Here is a 22518-nt window from a genome sequence, read left to right as displayed (position 1 = left end):
ACGTCGGCTAACTTCAAGATCATGAAAATTTTCGTTTTCAATTCATAATGTGAAAAATTTCTCAGAGCAAGTAAAAATATTTTGCGAAAAATTTTTTTTTCTGTGTACTGTAGTAATTTTATTTCATATATATTTCTATCCATAACTATTTATGACGTAAATAATATCACACACTTGTACAATCTATTTCAATGTATAGTACTATGACAAAGAATAATGATTATGAAGTTTATAGACAATCAACAATTTTTGGATTTGTTTTTTTTTCAACAAATTAATTACAAAAAAAAAAACTAAGGATATGCACAGGTAGATAATTTAAAAAACTATAAGTGCAATGTTTTTTTTTTTATTTATCGTTTTGAAAAAATTTCAAAAATTATTTGACGTCGGCTAACTTTAGTATCATCAAAAAATAACACTAGCGCCACTTTAAATTTTTTGCCGCCTCACTGTATAATATTACTAGATCCACAACCAGTTATATTAATTAAATTTTTAAGCGTCTGAATTATAACCTTTAAAATTACGTGCTTGTTGTATTTTATATCAGTAAAGATAAAAATTGAATACTTATACTATGTAAATAATACAGGAAGTAATTTCTTTCGAGGACAAATGGAAAAAATAAATTATCATCAAGTATAAAGAAAAATGTATTTTTTTAAATTTTGCGCGCGTAATATTTCGAATTATTTATTTACAACTCCAGTTTGATGTAATTTTAATTCAAAGGTATTGGATTTTTAAAACTTTCAATATCATGATAAATAATGAATTTTAATTAATATAAATTTAATAAACAAATTAAGAACAAAAAATGTTAAACTACTGTGAAGAACACAGAAAAAAATAATTTCTTGACGCAAAAAAAAATTTTCATAGGACTAGAAAAAATTCCTTGACCCAAGCAAATTTTTGTTTTCAGTTCATAATGCAAAAAATTTATAAGGACAAGTAAAAATTTTCTTAGTATGAGTATAAATTTTTTACGCCAAGAAATCATTTTTTTCTGTGTAGTAAAAGCTGTCATTTATCAAAGAGTTGTTTTTATTTACTACAGTAATAAATGATACGACAGTTTATGTATCCCAGTAGGTTAGTAATTATGATTAAGCGTGTAGTCGTCCTATTTTAATAAATATTGTTTATTATAGTATATGCATCCCCAATCGTAGTAAATTTGACTGCATATTTTTTTTTTTTACATATACGATACTTATTAATTCGCAATTGTAAATTAATAGACCATTACATTAAAAACTTAAGCTTTAGCACCAAAACCAATAATTTGAGTCACCGAAAATTTGCCAGCCAAACATTTTTGACAGGATCAATAATAACTGAAGCAACTTTTTTTTTAAGACTGATGTGATTGCAATGAATTGAGAACAGCTTCAACCAATGTAATGTCAATTGGCTGCCTAATTTCATAACACAGTAACTGGCAAAAAAAACTTTTTGAAATATGTATTGAATCGTGTCCACAAGACTCCACTGGAACTAAAAATACTAAAAAAATCGACTTTGACAAATTGTCTCCCTGAAGATCGGAACGTCTTTGGTGAGACAAAAATAAAGAACAAAACAAAAAGTAAAAAATCTACTGGATCTAAATTTTTGAAATGTCTCGCATACACGCTAGTATGTCAGCTGAAAATTGCAGGCCACTTCTAACTACCCCTTAAGCAGTCAAAGTTCATAAATTTTTCATTTTCGTTGCGCAAAAAACGTTCCGTTCTTCAGGTACATGAAAAATTTGTCGCTTACTGTGTTTTGAAATTGGGCAGCCGCAATCTACTTTCGATTATCATTCAATTTTGCTGATACTTTCACCCTGTTTAGAAAATCTCATAGAATCCAATAGTTTCTCATAAATTCCGATAGAGATTTTATAAGAACTTATACATACAGATATAAGAATCCATCGGATTTTGTAAGCAGGGCAGCTACAAGAAAATTGAAAAGCTGATTTTTTTAATTATTAGAAAAGTAAATGATAATTTTTTTTTGAAGCGTAACAGAAGAGGTCAGTAGTGTTAGGGGTAAGAAGTCCCAGCAATGGAAACAATCCAAGGAACCGTTCACCAAAGATGGCATTTTGCAGCAGTAGTCCAACACACGACTACACGTTGAAGACCAGTGTTGACAGTAGCAACAATGCGTAGTCGTGCCATACGACTACATATTGGGGATCAGAGTTAGAGTCAGCAGCAGTAGTACATCTGCTCGTACATCAATAACCAGAGACACCATCAGCCAAGCAGAGTAGTTATCAGTAACACCAGAGAGTAATACATCTGTTCATAGATCATTTAGTTGAGACATCAGTCACCCAAGGTAATCATCAACAAAAGTTACAGAAAGTAATATAGCTACAAGTTTTATAAGATAACAAAAAGTTCAAGAACTCGTCTGCAGCATAGTTCGTTTTTTATATTTTTTCTATCAAATCTTTACAACTAAATTTAATTTATTTTTTTAAACGAACTAAATATTTCAACAATACCATAATTAAAATTAAAGTTCTGTTTATAAACGAAAAAGTCAATTTTAATTAACTTTTTTGTTATTAAAATTTTTTTATCCATCACAAAGAACTATTGAGTAAATATAATATTTTTTTGTGACTCGGGATGATTAAGTAGAAAAGAGAAATTGTGGGTTAATAATAAATAAAATAACAAAAAATTACATGATTGAATATTTAAGTAAACAAGGAAAACATGTAATTAAAAAAAAAAGTCAAACAAAAATTTAACCATTTAGTAATTCCATTAAAGACGATGTCATTCCCACTTCTCCCCGGATGTTATTCTCTCTCGACCGGTCGAGAGCCGTAGGCGACCTTCATTCTGGCCTTTAACCACATTCCACTAGAACTCGATAAACATCATGTATATATACTATATATATATACTAAACTTTTACATTACTTCTAATAAATATAAATTGATTTTTTAATCAAATTTTTGAAAATAAACTAACTATTGTATTCTCATGGAAAATTTTAAATTCCATACAAAAATAGAAAAATTTACCAATATTTAATCTACTGCTGTAAAATATAGAATTACTTCAAAACCATAGTTGCCTGAGTCGAAATTTAAATCGTAGATTAAACGTACTTGACGTCGAAAACGTAAATTTATTTATTTATTGAATTTAAATGCCAAGGCATAGAGCCAAATGGCAAAAATTATATACATAGAGTTATGCTTCACGTAATTACAATAAGTACATAGATAGTTTAAATATAAAAATCTTATAATACTCATATTTACATAATATCTTTTAATACATTGTAGAATATTCATTTTTCATTTTTACCAGCTCACTATTTACCAATTAATCGAAATTTAAAAGATAATCAAATACTTTAGTCTTGAAAGGTTCTAAGCTAAGAGTGTTTAGGATTTCGGGTGGCAAATAAGATATGCGTAATTATAGATAAAACTTTTGATAAAAAAATTTAATTATTCCAAGAAGATTTCATTGCTGCTAAAAAATGTCTAGAAGCTAAAAAACCAGAAATGAAAACTCCCAGCAGCTGCAAAAAGGTGGGACTTTCGAGGAGGTCATTCTCCAAATAGTTAATTTCTAGTGCTTTTTTTGGGACTTACAAATTATCTAGAAGTTAGAAGATAAGAAATCCCTTAGAAGGTACACGGAAAAAAAAGTAGTGGCTACTCTCTCGGATAGTACTGAGTACTTTCTGTAAAAAAAAAAAATTTCAGACAGTACTGTATGCTATTTAGACTATATCCACTACTTACTGGATAGTACTGAGTACTATCCCGGACAGTAGTAGATATAGTCTAGATAGTAGTGGATACAGTCTAGATAGCATACAGTACTGTCTAATATTTTTTTTTTACAGAAAGTACTCAGTACTATCCCAGAGAGTAGCCACTACTATTTTTTTTCCCTGTACCACAGTTTTCTACAGCTACTGAGAATTTTTATTTCAGTTTCTAGACACTTTTTAGCAAGACAAAAATGATATTGAAATAACTTAATTTTATTTTTATCGCAAGTTTTAATAGGTTTTATCTACAATTTACGATTATGCAACTCGTAATTATAGAAAAAAAGGATTTCACTTGCCACGAGAAAATTTTTACTTTCCCCGAGAAATATTTAGCATTTTAAATTAAAAACGAAAATTTTCTTGGGGCAAGAAAAAATTTTTTAGATCGAGAAATTTTTTCTAGTCCCAAGAAACTTTTAGTCTTCAATTCATAATGCAAAATATTTCTTGCGCCAAGAAATCCTTTTTTCTGTGTGTGCTCTTATGCCGAGTGTACATTTAAAATACGTTTTTATATTTATTTACGTCTTTGAAGAATCAATTTAAAATTCAAATTTTAACTTGGGTGATCTGAAAAAGTCTATTATCTTACAAACTGAGTTTATTGTCCCGAATATGTTATTGATTAAATATCATTGAAAATAATATTTTTGTTAATAATTTAAATATAAAATAAAATAAAATCATGCATTTAAAACACATATAAACAATATTTTCTTGGTGATAAATTTTATATAAAAAGGATTACAAAATTCTTCGAGTTCTCTATATCACTAACCAACGTTTTCGATATAAATCTTTTGACAGCAGAGCCGTGAGATCTTTACCAAGACATTGAGATTTTAGAATCTATATATTCTTTTACCGTCTTTACTTTCTCAACTACAGTACAGTTGAATCCATATATATATATATATATATATATATATATATATATATATATATATATATATATATATATATCACATTTCATTCTATGTTCCATCTGAATTTTCTATAAACTTATACGTAATATAACTTTGTATTAATTGATGTAGATAAATTATATAAAACTTTAGACCAAAAATACAGAAGGATATCATCTTAGTTCCTAAATTCCCGTGTAAAAAAATCGTTGAAAAAAAGGTTAAAAATGTGTTGGGTATTCTAAACTTCAAAACGTGGCACATTAATGAATTTTTTTTAAACTTCTGAAAATACACAGAAAAAAAACAATTGACTTGATACTACAAATTAACATTTTTCAGTGCAACATATGTTAAGAAAAAAAAGAATTTGAACTATTTTTTAACGCATTTCGTTTTAACATATCTTCATAATATTAGAATATTTAATGATTTTTCTCTTGAATTTTTAAAAGTTTAAAAAAAGTTCTTCGCTGTGCCAGGTTTTGAAGTTTACAATAGTCAACACTTTTTCAACAATTTTTTTTTTACGGATCCCTTGATAAAAAATACGTTAATTTATCGCGAAATCAAATTACTTAAAAATATCAAATTTCTTTTAATACTTAATTTTTATTTATCATGCATTCGTCCACTAGTTTGAAACTTTTTATTAAAAAGTTTTTAATATTCGTAAATGTAAATTTATTGATAAAAAATTATTTTATAAATATATATATAATAGTATATATCTATTTACATTCATTGAATGTTCGAGTAAAATATACTCTAGTTAATTATTTCGCTAAAGATTTTGTACACCTGAAGCGCGAGGGTGCTTCGCAATCGCAAAATTACTTTTTAGTATTCGTTCTCTTTCAAAAAGCTTTTACGAAATCAAAAAATTTATCAACAGCAAATATTCAGTATTAAATACTTTTATATAGAATTACTAAATTTTTTAGTGATATGTTTTGACCATTGTATGTGTAATGGGGAGAGCGGTCACTCTGCGCAATTTATAGTCGTCTATTTTAAACAAATTTAAATAAGTGATTATTTTCCCGAGACTTCAATAAAAAAAATCAAATTATTTTTTTACAATTTTCTTTTCTGATTTTAATTACTACGCATAATTTTATTATACTTACAGCGTCTAAATCTATGAGTTTTTAATATTTTTATAAAAAAAAAAAATTCTGGAGCAACGGAGATCACAAAAAAATTTTTTTCTTTTAATAAATTTCCTCGGTGTCAAATTTCAATCCGGCTGAGATGGAGTCAGGAGGGGGGGGGGGGTGACCTTTTCTATTACATACTAAAAAACAAAACATTTTATAAAAAAAAATTTTCCTGTATAAAGGATAAGAGACCCTTGGAAAATTTGTCAAATAATATTAACTTTCAGTAAAGTCATTGTATAAAATTATATTACAACAAAGTATTTATTTATTTTTACTATGCTTACTTCAGGATTTTAAATCTGCTAAAGCCAATTAGGTAGTAAGAGCGTATAATATTTTAACACAATATTTACGCACGTATCCAGTGTCTTGAATTATTAATTAATAGAGGACAGAAAATGTGCTGATTAAATTCGTTTGTCTTCCCTTCATGATACTTAAAATAACTGCTTCTAATTTATCATATAAATAATATATATATAAATTGATTAAAACTGCTAATTAATGATAAAAACAAATAAAAAAATCCTGTTATAATTATATATTATGCAATGATTTATTATAACTATTAAATACTACCTCAATAAATAGTTTTTAATAACTCAAGGACAGATTTGAAAAGCCAGAGTAGTAAAGAAAAATACAATATTAATTATAGTATTTCTTAGAAATCAATTGGAAAGTATTTTAGTTACGAGAAATAAACAAGCTGTTCAATTAAAATGAAAAGTAGTTTTTTTATATCTCGTTGAAAAAAAAATTACTTATTTTATTTATTTATTTATTAAGTTCATATGCCAAGGCAACAGCCAAATGGCAACTTGTACAAAAACGATAATTCAACCACGTAATTTCAATAAAAATATAAAATACATTGTAAGGAACAATTTAAAAATAGATTTAGCAATACAATAGAATAAACAAGCCTAGTAACTACTATTTACATGGTGGCCACGTTTCTGGAAAACCTGAAAACGTCAGGGAATTCTAAAAATACTGGAAAAGTCAGGGAAATGTCAGGGAATTTCGTCACAAAGCTGGAAAAATTTTCACTTTCTATTTTTTGACTGAAAAAATCTGATAAATTTTTATTCTGTCAAAACTGTTCAAAAAGTGGCGTGGTTCGAATGCAATTGCAATACCATCTTGAAAAGAAATTAGTAGAAATTAATTCCAATAACAAAAAAATGAAGCAGTTAGAATTAAAAAGGCTGTTAAGGGGATACGCTACCGGATCTCTTTCTCACACTCAGAGAAATAAACGGGACTATCTTTGTTGCACTCGTAGAGCAAATGAGAATTTTAAAACAATTTTTCTTGGTGAAGAATTAGAATTTTTGGAAATACGAAATTTCAGCCTTCTATTATGGTTTCAAAAAACGCTAAAGACTCTCTATTTTAGGTTTCCAGTGTTTGCCCATGAATTAAATTAAATTGAAAATCGGTTACCGTTACCCCTTAAGAAAAAAATAGTCTCAGTAGAAACCAATTGTCAGGATCTTCAAGCTATTAACATGCGTATTGACAAGTTAAAAAACCGAAAACATTAAATGTATACATAAGTATGTATGCAATGTATGCATAAGTACTGAATTAATAAATTTTACTATTTTTATTATTCGCGTACTTCATTAATACTTTATTAGTATTCTATAAAACGTTCTTATTTATGAAACTTATTCTAGTAAAAATGATAAATTTATTCATATTTTATTATAGAGGAAGTTACATAAAACATGGCTTTAAAATCGAAAATAAAAAATTATTTATTTAAAAAATAAAAAAAAAAAAAACAATGAACTTTGAAAAATAATGAAATAGAGTTTCATTTAACGACAATAATTGATTATTTATTGAACTGACTTATACCATTTTATTTTAAATTAAATACATATTTTCAATGATTTAATATCAATACATTTGGTCAGGGAATTTTTGAATTATTTGACTAGAATATCTAGAAAAGTCAGGGAATTTCAATCTTAAAAATCTGTGGCCACCATGTTATTTACTTCAAGCTCTAGGAAAAAATTCAACGCCTTAATTTTAAATGTCTCAACGGAAAGTGAATTTATTAGATCAATCGGTAACTCTTGCCATAGACGAATAGCCGATACGAAGAATGATTGCGCATAGGTGGTAGTAGCAAAGTTTGGCATTTTAAAAGAAATATTATCATTCTTCACTGCTAGTCTATTTGAACTTATGCTTAATACAATAAAGTAATTTAATATTTTACAGACCTTATGTTGAATAATTTTTAATTAAAAAAATTAAATCAATGTCAAGTAATAAATAATTATAAATAAAATCATGTAATCAAAATTATTAAATTATTCGTTTAAAAAATTTTGTAATTAAGAGAATGTTTTTAAAAAAATTCCTTTTAGTTTTTTCTAACTCGCACATCAAAAGAATAAAAAAAAAGTATCGGCTAAAAATTTTTATGATACACCTGAACAGAAAACTATTTGAAGTCTATGTAACTCGGCCGCTTACCCGGGTACGTTATCTCATAAATTTACGTGTAGTTTCGCAAACGTACTCTCTAGTAATATTAGTAAAACGTGTCTACCTATTTACGTTCTTCATATTCTCTCTTCACTCAAATTGTCTGGATGTACGTGTACACTGACTTACTCACGTTTCTCCGCACCCTCACCTCTTATGTATTATTCCACTACCGTATTTTTATATTCTTTACTTTTTTCTTTTAAAATTTTTTTTTTTCTTCTCTTTTACTACTTTTTCTCTTTTAATGCAAGTCTAGGAAAGTGCAAGTGGCCCCTTTGAGCCAACGGCGAGACACTACGAGAACAAGTCGACAACTCGCCAACGCTTTTTCAATTTTAACGGCGGGTTAAAAGGGGATAAATGACGCCAAATACTGAGAGCGAAAATAACTTGCTGTGCTATAACCCCCTTTGAGGTAAAAAGTACCTATAGCTTGCTACCTTTGGCTATAGTCATAGTGTAGTTTGTAGTTTGTAGCGTGGAACAAGTCTATGTTATGTAGTACAGAGGGAATGAGTACTCAAGCCCTGGAAGTCCTTCATTTCAGCGTAACTGTTCTTTGGAATCAAAGCATTCTCAGAGAGATTTAATTTACTTATTTATTACCATTATAATTTTTGTTTTATTTCATTCTATTAGTTCTTATTGAATTACCGTCGACAAAATAAAACCGTTTAAGTACTTGACTCATTCTTAATTAGATTTAAATTAGATTTTTCTAATTATTATATTATTCAAAAAGCATTTTATTTAATTTCATTAGTTATTTATTTTAATTCATTGTAATTTAAGCTGATTTCAAGTTTTACGTTTTCAATTAATTTCATCAACTGAACACGATGTAAAATTGCAATTAATTTAATTACACATTTTCTTTTGTAAACTGTGAAATTTAAATCCATTCCTCAAATTAATCAACATATTATTAGTTTAAAGTTAGTAATATCAAATTACTGCAGTAAAATACTATATAGGGGGGGTACTGTTTTCGAGGACTCAAATACGCTAAATCTTTTTTTTTTTAACTTTTTCGATGCTCTATTTTACTTACAGTATTTCATATCACTCACAAATTTGTAATATTGTAATATAAATAATGAGTTATCAATTTTTCATCTTGGTCTAATTTATATGTAGTAAAAGTGAAAACGGTTACCTTTAAAGATATGCTAACTCCAAATCTTGCCAAGTACCTATTTCAAGATCTTTGTCTGATGAAGTTCCAGCTTACCTGCTGAGGAACTCATTCTACACGATTGTGCCTAAGATCCAACTAAGAATAGCAAACTTTTTTTTTTTGCCACCTAACGTTGAAAAATAACATTATTAAGTTAAGACCTTTGTTGCTTTTGCCACAATCTTGCCTATGAAACAGTGCATCACTTTCTGCTGGATTGCGCACTTTTCAATAGTCCCCGTGCCCAGTTCCTCCAAGTCTCCTCGAACAACAGCGACAATTTAAATCTATTAATTTTGCTTGACGACCACAACAGATCGGACTCCAAAGCTCTTGTCAAGTATCTCCAAGCGTTCTCAGAACTAATTCAACAAAACAACATCGTTTGACCTGTGTTAGAACCTGTGCTGCAAAAGCCTATCCTTTAAGCCTTTATACATTTTTCAAAGTGTTCTTTAAGAGGATGTGCCATCTATTCTCTTTCTCACACACATGTGAACGAACCGAACTGTCTTTGTTGCACTTACATTAGCAAATGGAAATTTCAAATGAGCCGTTCTCAGATATAAACTGCAATTTCCGAACGAGAAACATTTCATTCGATACATAATAAGTTTACGCATCGAATGACGTATTTTGTCTAATATTTTGGGTATTTACCGGTGAAAACGATTCATTTGTAAATCACCTGGTACACTCTCTTAAGATATTTTAAATTACTTAATCTTTTATGTACATCAATATTTCTAGTCGACTTATCACCAGTGTATCAAAGATGTACTCTTATAAGCACTTTTAATAATAAATAAATAAAAAAAGTAAAAACAATTTATTAAGCAACATATTTTAGCTTTATGATGCGGGATTTTGAATAACACAAGTGCTTCTGTGGTTAAAATTCATCCAACCAACCTAATAGTTGGAATACTTTTATGAAAGTATGCTAACTTTGAACTGCGCAAATAATTTTTAACAACTCATTTATAGTTTTTTAGATGTTTCAAAAAAACACAATACAAATTACAAGTATATATTAAATTATTTCAAAATAATAATTATAAATCAGTCAATATTTTTATAGATTTTTCATAAGATATATATGTATATATGTATATATAATAGAGTATATAACAAAATTTTACAAGTACTTTGACCTAGTACCGATGAGTTTATATACTGTAACTTCTCATCCAAACCATAAATTTGAGTACATTATCGGAACACCACAAAGTAAAGTAATGGAGCCAAAATATCAGATGGAGTATAAAAATTTTTGTACATTTATGCCCTCTCTTTGCTATATTCACGTGGATAAACTTTTCCCGTTGGTCGAACACAAACTACCGTCCCACTGTGGTTGTTCCACGCGCGAATATCGCCACACTGTAAGCTCGATCGAACACACGAACAGAATTCGCGGATTAAATAAAACAAAAAAAAAAAAGTAACCAACCGATGAAGTGGAATAGTAACGAAAATTGAGTAAAACAAAAAAGAAAACAAAAAAACGGATTCTGAACAAAACGTAAATTCATGTACACACCATATCTACTGATAATAAACTGTATATTCTCTTCCTATCGTCTCTATTTCACTCTTCTCATTCTTCTCATTTAGAGTGCTGGTATAACTAGTAACCGGGAAATTGTGTACTAGTTCCTATACTTTCCAGAACGACCGATGAAAACTCTCGTAAAGATGATCGATGAGTTCCCCTGGGATACTGCCCGTGTGATATCCAACTATTCCATGTATGTATATATACATGACCCCTTTGTTTTCATCTCCCCCTAGTAACATTAAAGACTCTATATACGAAAACAAACACCTGTATACAATTTTACGAAATTTTGATAAAGGCCAATGCATAACGATCGACAATTGTCATTAAGACTAATTATTAATAAAATTTAATATTTAAAATAACTACACTGATAAAAGTGTTGATTTGATATTAATAAATGTATTTATTCGAAACAGTTTTTCAGCCTTATTTGGCTGAAGTAAGTATTTGTTTGCCTCAAATGTAAATTTATTAATAGTTAAAATCTCATATTTCGAACATATTTGAACATTGCTGCGATATTTGGCTACAGCGCCACTTTCTGTTTATAATACGTTTCAGTACACTGTCTAATGTAATTCGTTAATTCGTCATTACGTGTAATAAATTCAAAATATGATCAACTAAATATTGTTTTATAGACAAAAAAATGCTGAATATTTTAAAAATTAATGACTGTGTGTATTATTTTCTTTAAAAAAATAAAATTAAATAGTACTATAAATTGTTTGTCATAAACCTACTTAATTAACTTCATGTGCCATTTCCTTCTATTCGAATAAGTCATTTATTAACTATTAAGAAATATTTATTTGGTTAAGCTTCTGAATGAATAATCAATTAACTGTTAATAAATCTTATTTAGCTCAAACAAATACTTGTATCAATTGTAATTAATATTAATGCTAATACAGTATACTCTCGATTTTCTCCTATTTGACTTTTTTTATGACATTTCTAACCCTAACTGCCTTATAGCGCCTCCTATACAATATTTTACGCTTTCCATATTGATCTGACCGGTAGTACGTTAGTTTAGTATGTGGGAAACTGTATTTACAAATGAATATTTATTACAAAATATTTGATAACTGAACGACTATGAACCGAACAGTTGATTTCTTAAAATAATAGTATATTACACACCAAGGGAGAAAAGTAGGGCATTCAAGCCCGCGTGTATAATTGCATACTCGAGCCGAAGGCAAGGATGGCAAACACGCAAATTGAGACGTTCTACCTTCCCTGATTAAACAACTGAATTCGATCGAATTAAACAGAATTGAATTTTTAATTTTATATTGCACGCCTCGGAAGCGAAGCGGAGAGGTTGTGCTTTATAACCGACCTGTCAAGGTCACACGATTTCCACTCATTAAAGTGCATATATTTTTTTTCTATTACTCTTACACATTATGAAAAACACATCAATATAAAGCTGAAACACTAATGAATAATCCTGATACTTTTTTTAATTTGTCTAATGTATTAATATAACAAAAAGTTCATTAAAAAAAATTTATCGTGGACGTCCATTAGTCTGTGGTTCAAAAAAACGGCGTGGTACGGATATCTCGAGAACAACTTGACGAAACTACTTAATTTTTTTTTCAAAATTTTCAGAAATAAGCAAAGAAGGTTCCTTTCGAAAATCATTACTGTAGGCCTTCTCGTTTTTTTAAAAATAAATCATTACGGTTAAAACCGGCAATCTTACATGTAAACAAACACACACTGCCGCCATTTTTCATTAGGAATGTTCTCCTTATTTATTTTTTTTTTTTTTACTTTTATTACCGTATATTTACCATGGAAATTTCTATGGGAAAAGAGCGGGATATTCAATTTTATTCGAAATTTAACTTTTAAAAAAAAACATAACATGAGCGTTCGAGGCGTGCACTTTTGGATTTTCCAAATTTATTTTTTCTGTTAATTCGGTACCTAACTTAAAAAAGAATTCTGTCTAATCGGCAGGGAAACCAAAATTTATCTAAATTGAAACGAATTGAAATAATTCTATTCTGTTCAATTCGCAAAAAATCCTCGAATTTTTTGTTCTGACTCCGAATTAAACCGAATTGAAACCAATTTAAAAATTTTAAATCGGTTTTATTCTGTTTAATTCGAAAACAATGCTTGAATTCTTTTAAATTCTGTCTTACCGAATTTAACAGAATTGAGCAGAATTAAAATTTTTAATTCGGTCGAATTCAGTTGTTTAACCATGGTTCCTCCATGGTGTGTATACGATTTTTCACCAGACCTGCAGCTGACAATTTAAATTGTTGCCTCTATTTGTGGGAAGAATGGCACATATGCTAATTTTTATCATTTGTTTTCTCATAAAAGAAAAGAATGACTTTCTTCCCTCTAAACAGGACAGGAATGTAAATTTTCGGTGCAGGTCTGGTGAAAAAAATGTTTTTTATTTTACAAAGTGTAATTAATATTTTCGCATGTAAGTTATTTATTGATATATTTAATGAAACAAGTTTAAGTGAGAATGAATCTAACTTCTTAACTGCACTCTCAACTTCAGTGGCAATTCTTATCTCTTATGCTTTTACTCCTTTTGCTTTACTTGGTACACGCGAAAATTTACGAATGAAACTTTAAATTTGAATACTTAAATAACTATTGAAAATTTTTTAAGAGGAACTAAGCGTGAGTTGTAGAAAGAAGTATTGAAAAAAAAAGTATCTTATAATTTGTAAAGCTAATAGTTTATTTAACATTCATTTTTCAAATATATATGCGTGTCTTGCTGGATATATTTTACTTTGTTGATACATAGTCTTGTAATTATAATTATAGAAACATTTGTGTATCAATATGATTCATAAATATATTACAAAATAATATACATCTCATATATTAATATGATAAATAAATCAATGAAAATTAGATATTATACTATTACGTTCCTTGAAAACTCTTTGCACAAATATACACATCTTTCACACAAATTAATGCCTCTACTGATTTTCACGCCTTTTGGCCTTCTCTTGATTTTCTTCGAAATGTCTCCGAAGACCGGAAGAAAATAAAGAGTATACTGTAATTATTAAATAGTACATTGCGTGGCAAGGGATGAAACAAGACGATGATAAAGTTGACTGACACTACTTAAAGTCTGAAATCGTGTTTTATCCCACGCCCCGCACTATATTTATCATGTTACCTGCATTGATACTGTGAGTTTTTATGGCAGGAGTCAGTCGAAACAGACTAATTTCTGACCGATAGCGCGACAAAAATAATAATGCTGTACTTCAAATTTGCTAATTTAAGTAATTTAACAAGAAAAACAACGAGTTTTTGGTAACTTAAGATTTTTTCTTATCGGAACCCATATTATTTTTTTAATTTTCAAACACACCTGTCAGTTCAGTTGGTTATTAGACTAACATAAATATTTATGAAGGTTTACGATGAATCAATGTGATTCTCACAGGGATGAAATCAAGTCAGAAACTAATTTCGCAAAACAAGCATTGAAACTCGCAGTTTTAATGCAGGTGATATTGAATTAGTCATTTTCGATACATATGCGGAACGATAGGGATTCTGACGGCTTGAAGTGACGTCACGGGTTGAAGGCTATGGGCGCTTTCTTATCAAGGCCGGATATAGTACGAGGTCTTGATGAGAATGTATCTATAGTCTCAAACGCGAGCCTGCACTTCAAGTCTGTCAGGGTTCCTACCTTTGAGCATAAAGTATCAAACAAAATTTTTTGTCATATCAACGGCGGAAGTTGAATTTGAGAGAAAAACAGTCAAAAATGTTTTAAGTCGTGTAGGAATGTAGAGACAGATAGAGAGAGAGAGGTTACTTTTCGATACAAGTTCGAAGAAAGTTAACCAAACTATAGATTGTCAGAAATCGTATAGTTTGCGCCCTCTGCGTGTTGCTCGAAAATCCAATTTTTGCGGTTGATATGATAAAAAGTACATTACACACTAAGGGGTAAAAATCAGTACATTTCAAACCACAAGTGTAATGGCAAACACGTGGATTTGGACGTCCTGAATTCCTGCGTATTATGTTTCCAATTTTTCACCCAATCTGTGCCTGAAAGTATAAATTTGAGCCTCTGTTTGTGGGAAGAATGGCGCATGCGCTAATTTATATCATTTGTTTTCTCACAAGAGAAAAAAACGACTTTCCTCCCTCTAAACAGAGCAGGAATGTAAACTTTCAGTGCAGGTATGGTAAAAAAATATTTTCTCACCTCCGGGCGGAAAGCGTCAACTTTCGTCCCGCTGTGCAAAACGAAGTTGCCGTTTTCCGCCTCCGTCGAGGAGAAAAATAGTATACACTCCTCGGGAAGTAAATAAGAAAGCCTCAGATCACATGTTTGTTGACCTCGGCTTCGCCTCGGCCAACAATTACATGTGATCTGAGACATTTCTTACTTTACTTCCCTCGATGTGTAATATACTATAATTGATTATATTACATAAATTAGTACGTCAATATAACAGACATGATAAATAATGGTGGATGGAAATTACATATCCATCAAAATAATAATGAGATAAATAATTATCAATTGTTGTATTGTATATACGAACAATTCACAATAGGATTTAAATCATTGGACATTTAGATCTTTACTCTTGGTAAAGCTCGACCTCGAGCCACGTGTTACTGACAGTCCCTAGTGATGGATATTCTGCACAAATGCCGCCACACAATTCCTCTGTGTCTAAAAAACTTTATTTAATCCCACATGATACTAATACTACTTCACAAAATACATGTCGAGTTATATATATTACACCCTATACTATTTTTCTTAACAATAAACAAATATGTTATGTACGTGTGACAATATTTTTTTAAATGTTTTTTGATTTTGTTGCTTGAATTTAACGATATTATATATAAAGTAAACGGACTGAACAAAATGTCGACACATGTGATGGTGACGATACACAAGGTGGCGATGCACGAATGCTTGAAATGCCAAAGAGAAGGGAATGAAAAAGTAAAAATAAAATATTGTGTTTAAAATGGAGTAAGAAGTGAGAAATTGAAATCAAATAAAGGAAAAAGAGGAAAGAGTAAACTTTTTATCCCGACTTTATGGTCGGAGCACGTATCCTGTAAGACCGTAAGGGAGATTTAAAGTTTCAACGTCATACTTTCCGGAATATCTAGGTGAGATGTAGAAACGAATACGGAATTCTTAGGAAAGTTGTCGAAGATTCTTATAGTAGTTCATGAACCCAGGTCAGGGTTTGACAATTTGTCCTTCGAGATTTAAAAAAAAAAAAAAATACCGGTCAGGGATTTCAGAATGAAATCGGATAATAAAAGTTTGTACATGTTGAGAAATTTAAATAGAATTTATAATTTATTATTGCAATTTATTCTTTCAAAGTCTTTTCATTATCTTATGTTAATTTTTTTTATTAAATTTTAATCATAAATTTTTTTTATGAATTAATAAAAAAAATATACGTAAAGTTCAATTATTTTTTCATTGAATAAAGAAAATTGTAGGATTTTTAATGGTTCCCTAACGTTTCATCCGCAGACCTTAAATCCGCGACGTTGTAAATCGGTAATAAGCCCTTTTTTCAAAGGTTTTGTGTGTCTGTAGTTACAATAGTATATTAACACACTCACTCTTGCAATGGTACTGAAAAAATTAAATGAGTAAATAAAGGAAATACATTATTACGAGCAACTTTGCAGTCACTACATGACTGCCTAAATGTTACTACTAAATTTATAAAATACGCAAAAAAAAGGATTTCTTGCCGCAAAAAATTTGAATTTGCACTAAGAAATTTTATGTACTATCAATTAAATACAAAAATTGTCTTGGAGCAAGAAAAAGATTTTTTTGGTCAAGAAATAATTCCTTGCACCAAGTAATTTTTTCTAGTTTTAAATAAATTTTTGTTTTCAATTCACAATGCAAAAAATTTCTTGGGGTAAGTAAAAATTTTCTTTAGGCAAGTAAAGATTTTTTGTGTCAATGAATCCTTTTTTTTTCTATGCACACTTTTTTGGCTTTGAGAAGCTTCCTAAAACCAAAAGGGAGCATAAAAAACTGTCATTTTGGAATAAGTAACGCGATATAAATAATATAGCTATATATTCTGTAACATTTAGTCATATTTAGTGACAGAATAATTAAAGTATTAATTTATTTAAAGAAAATAAATACGATCGTCTTTTTTCCCGCGTAATTTAAATGTAATTCGAATGATATAGATAAACTTATTTATCTCAATACTTGGCAATTTAAAAGAGTTTAAACTATGAAAAGGCACAAATTCAAGTCAAGAGCTATCTAATGATACCAATTTCAATAACATTAATTAATTCTATCATATAGATATGGCAGGAACAAAATTTCTCTTATTCTCTTAATAATATAGCATAGATAAAGTCGCAGATTTAGTGTCCGCGGGCAAACATTCGTGATACCATTTTTAGTATTTTATAAACTCAAACTATCGTTTCATTCGTCAGTACACAATTCAAAGAAATCGAATTAAACAATCAAGTGTAGGGATTTATAGTCTCTTTGAATTTGAGATAAAATATTAAAATGATTTATGTATGAAAGTGATGATCGATTTAATCATAAAATATTCGGTTTAAATCCTGGCAGTAAATTTACATTAGATAAACTAAAGTCGTTAGATTAAACTAAAAATTGAATAGTTAAAAAATAATTTTGGACATTCACAATTGTGCAAAAATTATGATAAGAGTTATGACGATTAAGACCAACTTTGAAAAAAAAAAACTTTTACCAAATGTTTAGGGTGGCCTGGTCTGCCCGCTCTTCCCTTATAAAGAAAAAAAAGTTATAGTATCATTTTTTACTGTATAATTGTAATAAATTTTAAACCTCTTTCAAGTTTTTAAGGAGATAAAAAAACCAATGCAAGTTCATACTCATATTATATGTAAAGTATAAAAGTATCAAGTACGCTGATGTAAAAATTATATAATACGTCAAAGAAAAATAAGAGATTTATTTTTCCTTTATTTTTCCACTCTCTTTGTACAGTACTATATTATATTCAAGTATCGCAGTGTGTAATCGATAACGTGACGTTAAATTTCAAAGCAAACGATTTCTATGGATTAATTTCATTGAAAATCATATATTAAAATTTTTTTTTTATTTTTACCAGATTTTATTTCTTAAATCTAAATTATTATTTTTTTAACGTTTAGATAATTCACAGGGTATTACATTTATCATACAGCGATGAAAATAATCTAAATCCTGCAAGACCATTTTTATATAGTAAAACATCTCCTGAAGGACTTACAGCAAAAGAAGACAAACAGAGCGCGTTGAAAAGCCTAATTCTTTAACAGCTTTTGAGATTATTTATCATGCGGTTGAAGATTTATTCCGCATAGTTAGAAAGTACTTCTACATTTGATATATAATACTACTTCTAGTTTAAATTCTTACTTTTCAAACTACAAAAGAGAGTATAAGAACAAGCTTACTTGGTAAATTCGACTGTAGTATAAGCTTTCATAAGCTCCTGAATTTTCCCTTCCATCCTTCTCAACATACATCACAAGTTTCAATAAAAATAATAATAATAATAATCATTTTTCAGAAATTAAACTGTCTGGAATGAACATTTTAAAGCAATTCAAACCATGATTCATTCAATATCTACAATTGTGTCTTTGTAGTTAGACATAACCCAAGAACATAATACATCGGTAAATTGATCATATTAGTTAGTCAAAATATGTTATCAAATATTTGCTTTAATAGATCAGAAAAGGCTCAGAGAACAGTAAGTCTGTAGCAAATCAATACATAACATTCCTTAAATACCATAGCAAATTCAGTAACTCGGTATTTCTGATATTACATTGGTTGTTATTAAATTCAATAAAAAACAAGACATAATAAGCTTTAGGTATTTACGAAAAAATACCAAAGTCATACAAAACGCGAAAAAAATTAAACTGAAAAACTTCGCTGTAAAAATGGACTTATTTTAATAACGGTACGATGTCGATATGAACTCATACCGGTATTATATACATGTTTACACCAGCGGTATTATTCAACCGGTGTACATGCGAAGTGAATTAACTCCGATCGGAGTATGGGGTGTGAGTTTGAGTGTCTTAAGATCTAAATTAGAAAAAAAATCATAATATTCATTTAAAATTACGAAGTTATCGTAATGGAGATAAAAACAATTTTCTGTAACTCATGCTGAAGAATACGCCGCTGACTGGGTCAGTCTCATGAAATTTTATATTCATAAAATACAATCCATTCTGATTGGTCAAAAGAGTGGTTTAATATATATTTTATCTGATTTTTTCCGAGAGTCTGTTCCCTAAACAGTCGACACTTCGGAGCAAATACACGAAGAAATTATTCTTATTTGAAATCCTATGGTGTCATTTTTTTGTTTTTTTAATTTATTAAAAAAATACAGGCTGTGGACTACAGTCCATTTAGCCTAACACATGTACAAGAGCTTATTTAAGAGTTACAAAAATATATATCTTATTGTAAACTAGCTTAATAAGGCACTCTCAATGAAAACTTAACCTAAGATACTTATGGCGCGAAATCTTAAACATAATTGCACGTGCAACAGTTACTTAATTAGTGAATTTATATCTTGATTACACTTCAATATCTATTTACGTAAAACAAAATTGACTATGGCGTCATAATAAAGCCGTACTATATTGGCCACCTGACGGAAATTGAAGTAAACACATGGAAAAATTACTATCAACATAGTAAAGTTTACAGTAGTTACAGTAAATCGTGACACAACCATTGAAAAGTTCTCTGTGTATAACAAGACCAAGACAGCATTCAAGTCGAAATGACTGCTTTACTTCGTCTTTTTGAAGGCGTCCTCAAGAAGTCTTATAATGACTTCTTAAAGGTGTCATTTTTAAGAACTCTTAATTAAGAGTTCTTGAAGACTCTATAAATAAGACGTGAGTTTTGTGACGTCTAAGTGTACTTTTTTTTTTAACTTCTTTATAAAGTCAAAATGAGGAGCTCCTTAAGACGTCATAGTAAATTCATACCGAAGTTTTATATGCGAAGTCAGAAAAAAAAAACTCTTTGAGAACTCTTTTTAAAGACATCTTACTGAGTTCGCTAGATGGCTCATTCGACATCTTCAGAACTTCTTAAAGACTTCTTTAAGATGTTGATGAGACGTCCAAATCATAAATAGGAACTTATCCAGACGTCACTTTGCTATCTGGGGATATACTTTTATTAAATTGAACAAATTGCATCAATTTTTTATCACTTATCAACTTAAATATTTAGGAGCAATATGATAATTATATATTTTTATTATAACTCTGATGTTTTTCATAAAGTAATAACAGATATAAAGATGATAAATTACAGATTGATAATTTTCATTTATTTTTCTCACTGATTTGGTTTCCACAGGGACTTGAACCATAAAATTCTATTCTCGATATTTTACTCAATAACATTAAAACTTAATTATGGGCAAATATTCTCTAGATTTATTCATAAATTGGTAAATCTATCGTATCATAAGTTTTTGAAACAATAAAAAATTTTTTCTTGTATTTGAAATAAAATTCGACTTCTAATACTACAAAAATGGAACCACTTGTTTTTATCACCGAAAAAAATTTGAACACCTCTACCGGTTTTATTTCAATACCGGTACCGGTTTCGGGTTTAAATTTAACATCAATAACCTGAATCTGTAGAAATACATTAGAGTATTTTTAAATCTTAAGGAGTTAAGGAATCAAAACGGTCAAAAATCAAAATGATCAAAAATGAATATTCTTACTTTGTTTCATACATCAAAATACAATACAAAAACATTCACCTTTTATTAATATACATACATAACTACAGTTGTATATTTGTATATTTATACTAGGATATAATATTTTTTATTTAACAATTTTTTATTTTTCCAGTTATTTATGTTGAGCCGTTTGTCGACGTCACATCTAGATATATACAGGGCACATCAGTCTACAAGCACAATATACCGCACGCTATACTGTTCCACTCGTGATGTGAATATAAAAGTAACAAGGATCTAAACAAAATATTACTTATATCTATATATATATAAATATATATAACTATTATGGTGGTATTACTACGACTATATCTAGATTCTAGGCATACTGACAGGGCAAGAATCTCATAAAAGTAAATATAACCGAAGGTGGACTGGATTCCAGTTCTTAAAGTCCTTGGATAGAACTATATAATATATCCCTGTCTCCTTGAAATATTTCGCCTCAAACAGTTATAGTATTTAATCATTACGTTTATTTAACCACTTAGGACTTTATAAGAGTAATTACTTTATCATAACATTTAATTGGAGTTAAAATTATTATGGTCACATTAAAAGATCATTTATATCACTTATTTTTCAACACTTTAACTCAAAATAAAATTCTACATTGATTTAAATTTAGACTTAATTCTTTATGAGTATATCGCATTAAAAACACATTAGCTCTTATTTTTTGCTTTGAATAAAAAGCCGTATGAGTCGGGATAATCATAGTTGCATCCTTCTATTTTAACTGATTGAGAAAAAAATGTAAACTTAATTATGTTAAATAAACTGTTTTCTTAATTGACGAACAATTTATTTAATAAAAAATATTTATAATTCTAACGCAAATAACTAAAGATAATTTAAGAATTTTGAGAACATTTGTAACAGATAATTTGTTCGAAATTAAACGATCTACAAAAGAAGTCCTACGACATTTTGTGATAAAACTGATATTTTCATTGGGAAACTTAAATAATACTAAAATTTACCATGAATTGAATAACTTTTGGAGGAGTAAATTCATCGGAAAATTATAGACCTTTTTTGGAGAGATTTCAATTGCCAATCAGAACATATATTGACCTTTTTGGTACAATAATTATTGTCATATAAAATATTGTCAATAAAAGGTCAAGCTAATTATAATTAGCTATAAAATTTCAACCTTAAAAAAAAAATTCTCTGTGTAATTTAAATCGGAAATAGAAAATTGCAATCAGAGAGTACTTAAAATTATTAATAAGGGCTCAAGTTTTAACAAGCGTCTTCTTTTATCCTACTGAAACCTTTGAGCGTGTCCTTGAAAAAAAAAAAAAAAAAAAAATCTTACATATATTTTACATGTTACAGATCATTAATTTTAACAAAAGGATTATTTCAGATCCGGATTTAACCATTTTCCGAAATAACGAGGTGGCAGTTACCTCACAGATGTTTACCACGAGAGTATCCACCTCCTCCTCAGCGCCGATGTTATGGCCAGAACCAAACTAGCCAGATCCTCCCAATGGAAGAAACGGGCATGTTTCTGCCCGCTGT

The 22518-nt window shown here is 29.0% G+C and overlaps 1 long non-coding RNA gene across 2 annotated transcripts; it reads left to right on the top strand.

The window, feature by feature from the left end:
* The first annotated feature begins 527 nt into the window (after positions 1-527).
* LOC130663282 (uncharacterized) lies at positions 528-22518 on the top strand. Of its 2 annotated transcripts, XR_008989169.1 has the most exons (4): positions 528-735; positions 2017-2340; positions 21098-21211; positions 22361-22518. It is a non-coding gene; the product is annotated as an uncharacterized LOC130663282 (long non-coding RNA). The 2 variants fall into 2 exon arrangements; XR_008989168.1 differs by lacking the exon at positions 22361-22518 and having other exon boundaries at positions 21098-21513.

The sequence above is a fragment of the Microplitis mediator genome, chromosome 2 (genome assembly GCF_029852145.1).
Source record: "Microplitis mediator isolate UGA2020A chromosome 2, iyMicMedi2.1, whole genome shotgun sequence".
Classification (NCBI taxonomy): Eukaryota; Metazoa; Arthropoda; class Insecta; order Hymenoptera; family Braconidae; genus Microplitis; species Microplitis mediator.
The sequence above is the reverse complement of the archived record's forward strand: the minus strand, read 5'-3'. Positions and strand labels throughout refer to the sequence as shown.